Source organism: Trachymyrmex cornetzi, unplaced genomic scaffold (genome assembly GCF_001594075.2).
Source record: "Trachymyrmex cornetzi isolate Tcor2-1 unplaced genomic scaffold, Tcor1.1 scaffold395, whole genome shotgun sequence".
Lineage (NCBI taxonomy): Eukaryota > Metazoa > Arthropoda > Insecta > Hymenoptera > Formicidae > Trachymyrmex > Trachymyrmex cornetzi.
The window spans coordinates 105,837-111,419 of NW_017298693.1; positions in this window are offsets into that span (position 1 = coordinate 105,837).

A 5,583-nucleotide genomic window follows, 5' to 3' on the forward strand; every position below is an offset into this window, starting at 1 on the left:
AAGCCGTTGGCCATGCCTTTATATAGCCGTTCAGAGTTTTTCAGAATACGAGAAGATCTGCCGAAATACGCCTTCTATTAATTTTTTGAAAAATTAATTTTTTCCGAATCACTTCAAGTAGGTCTTGGAAACAAATGCATCCGCATGAAGTTTGCTTCGTTCGAGTTGTTCGAAATATGTATGTGGTGTCAAATAGACCGCCACATTGAATTTCAAATGAGCAACCCTTAACTCTTCAGTTTATTTTTCTCTAATGGATATACATTGTGATTTCATAGACAGTATTTTAGATATATAGACGTAAGTTTGCATAGATTTTGATTTAATTTGTTTTATTACATGAACATTATATTAATGAAATTATATTTAGAATATCATAGAATACACAAAGATAATGAACTCTCAATGGAGTGTGAGTCTGCGATAAGCTGAATTCTCGACGTCCACCGATGAAAAATTGGAGATTTATAATAAGAGAAGAACTATCGGACAATCTGTGGCCAAGAGTTAATCCTCTGAACTATACCTGTGTTAATCTATTTTAAGATTTTAACGAATTGTCCGTTAGGACTGATAGTTGATTACTGTATGCCAATTTAATACATACTTATAATGTTATTAATTAATTGATTGCAATATACACTGAAGAAGGCTTAGTAAGCTGAAACGTTTGTAAATCGTTGATAGGCTTTTACGAGATTTTAGTTGATTTTAATTTTCTGGTAATTTTTATTCTTATGTAATTTAAGTGAAGAATTATTAAATATTATTTAGCTCGAATTAAGCCTTTAATTCGTACCAAGAATTTTTTTAATACATACGAGCATTCAAATTATATATAATGTAGTTTCATCTAATACAGCCTTATTTTCATTTACATATTTTGTACATATATCGCATGAATATATTGCCGAACACTTTTTAATTAAGTAGCCGCATAACATATTTAAATGCATTTTGTTCTGGCAAAGTCATTGTTTGATAAGGGTGGCACCCAGTTGGACACGGCTCAATTGGACACGAGCCACTCACAGCGCTTGAGACTACAAAGCTCCTAAGCACCGGTCGCTGTGACTGGTGGTGTCCAATCAAGCCGTGGTCAATCGGAATCACCTCGTTTGATAATCGTGAATCGGAATTTTTAAAATTTTATACGTCGAAGATGGAATCAATTTCGAAGTTGTGGACTCTCTCTTTTTGCTACTGCACATTCCAGTAATATTTAATATATCATCATTATCAGAAGCACAATTTTGAGTTTCCGAATGTTCTAAAAAGTTCGTACTAAATAGTTTTTTAAAAGCACGTTTAAATTGTATAGGTGTCGGATTAAGGCAATTATCACCTTGTTGCCGAACAGAGCCAAAGAAATTTTTAAGGCAATCTTGATTTAATCTACGTATTTGGATATATTGAAAAACATAATTTTTTAATATTGCTCAGAGCTGAATAATGCTATTGATTGTTATTTGCCAGCAATTAAAGCATTTCACTTTTACATATTGATTATCATTATTTTTGTTGACAACTTTAATACATTTTATGAAATTTAATATTTTTTCTAAAAACAGCATCTGTCATTTTCGGTAAAAGCTTTGCCATATTCTTTATAATTATATACAGTCTATGAATTTAAAATATCAAATAATTTCTCAAAATGATCTATTAAATCAATAGTTCCAACTGCTTCAGTTGGAAGAAAACCGAAAGACATTTGCGTACACATTCCTGCAGCCACATGATTACTAAATATATGTACAGCATATTTTACTTTCATTTTTGAAAAATTACTTGGCTCTATATGATCCATCGATAATTGAGGAGCTGCTTTTATTCATTGTGTGTTATCTCGTTTATAGAACTGTACAATATGATCCCAAGAAGCTATTTTATTATTAATTTTAAAATTGTGATTCAATAAATTATTTCGAGTTGCTTTTATTAAGTGTAGGATATCAAAAATGTAAACTAGACTTTCACCGTTAACTACAAAAGTAGAATTTTTTGTGGAAATTCCTAAATTATGAGATAGCTATATAAAATTAAAACCCATATCTGTAATTAATGCATGCACCACAGCACCACAGTTTCTTAATTTTATGATGATATCAAATAAAATATTTTTTAAAACATTGCTATGGCACGTAGTCTCTACAAAACAATAGCAAACGGGCAATTTCCATTCACCTGCAATGCTATGTGCCATTATAACTAAAGCACTTTTTGCAGGCACGCATGATTTTTTATCACCATTGTCCTCAAATCCAATAATTTCATCTTTTGATACATTATGAAACAAATGACTTTTTAAACTCATTTCATCTGCACATAATATGCAATGACGTTCTATTAATGGTAAAGAATTTAATTTTAATTTTAATGCTTCAAAAATTTTATCATTTATACCGGGGACAATATTCCATCTTTCTGTAAATTAATGTAAAGAACGTACAGAAGGCAATGCAATAGATTTTTGCAATTCTCGATAAGTTCGTAGACTTAAAAAGTATATTGATAAGGCAAATTTTTGAAATTTGAGATCATATCTCATGCCACGTCTACTTTTCAGTTGTGCGTCAACTTGTGCCATTAATATTTTATTAAAATTGTCAGGGAATAACTTACGGCCTAATTTTTTTAAATGCTCGTATTCATTAATTTTGACTTCTCTAGTTTTGACCTTCTTGGTGTTCTTTTTTTCTAAATAAAGTCGTTGAACTATCTCACGTAGCGTTCTATTTTGTGCCTGTAATCTCTTGATCTTTAAACGTAATTTCCTCTTTCTTGGGCTATCATCCGATGATGTCTTGATATATTGACTTCCAGATGTATTTCTGTGAAGTAATACGAATCCGTTAAATTTATGATAAAAATTTTTTTTTTTACGACAAACAATGTAATAAATTATACTAAGAAATAAACAATTTAAATAATATTAAGTAAAAGATAAAGTTAAAAAATAGAAATATAATATATTAATTTTTTGAACTACATTCTAGTGATAATTAAATGTTTGTTATAAAAAAATTTTATTATATAAGTGAGGAAATAAAAATATGTGCTTTACTATAAGTTATAAAATAAAACATACGGTTTAACTTTTCCAGCCTTTATGTCATGGATAACAGTAGTGATTGGCAGAATTTCTGAAGAGATTATTTCTGAAGAGTTGGCATTGCTGAAAAAATCACGAAAAATTATATAATATATTATGTATTATATTATTTTTCTTAAAAATAAAAATATTGTCTATTAATATAAGTTATCTAGTCTCTTCCTGTATTTCAACCACTTGAACATCAGTTGTCTCTGTATTTCTACAATAAAAAAAATATATATCGTAATTTTATAGAATATTTTTATATGAAAAAATATAAAACTGTTTAAATATACCTATTCGTTTTTTTCTGCGAATGCATCTTCCTTTTGTATTTTATTAGTTGTTATATTTCTGAAAAAAGACTTTAATTATTTTCTGTATTTATAAATTATTTTTATAATAAAAAAAACTATTATCAGACACTATATTATTTGATTAATTATACACACAATTATTAAAGTATTTATATTGTAAAATTATTATATATTACTTTATACTACTTTATAAGTATATATATAGTATTATTTAATGAAAGCCTAATTGCATTAAACTAAATTATTAAGAAATAATTAATTATCATAAATAAAAACTCACTCTTGTTCTAAATGTAGTCCAAATAAAATAGGTACAGCATCTGGGTGAAGATGAGCATTAATTTCGTTAACATTGTACCATTTTTTTCAAAATGTAAATATCACAAACGACAATTTTGATAGGCATATTCTGGGCCTTTGGGTTGTAAATCTAGCCTTTCACATGCTAGTATCCATTGCAACCATCAGTACATATACATATATACATATAAATTAAAGTATTTTATCATTAACAGAGTATATAGTCATTTAATAAATGATTACATTTTTTTGTGACAGCAGTCTAAACTTCTCACTACACGTAAACGACTAGACATAGTAAAATTAATAAAAATATGAATTACATCATAAAGCAATAATTATAAAACAATACCTGTCATGCTCTTTTGGAAATCTAGAAAAATATCGTCGCTTCACATTTTAATTTTCAATAATACTGCACAATGGTACTGCACAGCTTGGCTGTTTTCTTCCAGTCATTTCTCCTGTTTTATTTTATTTTTGCTGTTCACAATTTCTTTCACTTATTTCACAGCAACACCTGGAACAAAGCTAAGATCAAAAGTGCTTCCAAAAAGATAGATAACTTATACAACAGTTGTATAAGTTAACTATTCTCTTAGGAGAGATCGTTCCTCATTTCACTTAAATTTTTCCACTTTTTCACTTTTTTCACTTTTGTACTATTTTTACTTTTTAGGCACAAACAAGAGTTATTTATAATGTCTTAAACTGACAAGCAAACGGCAATTCTAATACTGGCTTCCTCCAAATTTTAGCTTTCCGAATAAACTGTCATATACTACGTTTACACGGCACGCTTTACGCCAAAGTTATAACATCGATGTTATGAAAAACTGGCCAATCACAGTCATTCCATTCTTCAGAGGAATAGCTATGATTGGCCAGTTTCATAATATCGATGTTACAACTTCGGCGTAAAGCGTGCCGTGTAAACGTAGTAATAGGTACATAAACGGAAACATTTAAATGGCCCTGACAGAGAGAACAGAAAAAGGAAGAAGTGAGATAGAAGTTTAGATGGTGTTACTGGGAAACTTACTGATGCATGCACACTCCATTTTTGCCAACTAAAATTAGGAGAGTTGCGCTACTGTATATACTGTGTCTGTGGAGGTATTCCCGCAGCACCTATGGCTGACTCGATCGCCGAGGAGACTCGTGAGTACCTGGGACAGCCACCTCCGTCGCCTCACCTCGCTGTGCTACCTCACGACTTCGGCCATCTTGTCACCGCTGCCAGGAACGCCGCCTGCTGCCGTCTCGCCATCACCGGAAACACCGCTGCGAACGACAACGAGTACTCAGATATCCAACGCGGACTGCGATTACTGCGAGACGCCCCCGAAGCCTACTGCGAGGGCATGCCCGCTTCACACGCCGCCAGTGTTGCCAGTCGTAGGGAATTCTCCCTATTCGTAGGGACATTTGACCTCAAAAAAGACGTAGGGAGGATTTGGCTAAATTTCGAAAAATGTAGGGAATTTTAATGATTTGAGAAATACAATTTTTGTGTACGGCAACCAACATTGGCTGCGTTCGGAAACGTCGCTCAGATGCCTCCGATCCTTCGGATTCATCATCTGTCCTCGTTTAATATTTAATGTTAAAGAAGAACAGATGACGAATCCGAAGCATCGGAGGCATCCGAACGACGTTTCCGAACGCAGCCATAAATGCATAAATGGTATCCCTTGGCGCGCGGTGCACAGTGTGTACCGCCAAAAAGACATACAGAATGGACTGCGCGATCCGTGTATAACTACAGTAAGTGGTATAGGATATGTTGGTCGAGGAAAATGAGAGAGAGGGACGTAGGTTGCGGCCAATCTCCCTCTTTTTCTAAGATTGTGATTGGTTCCTCCTTCG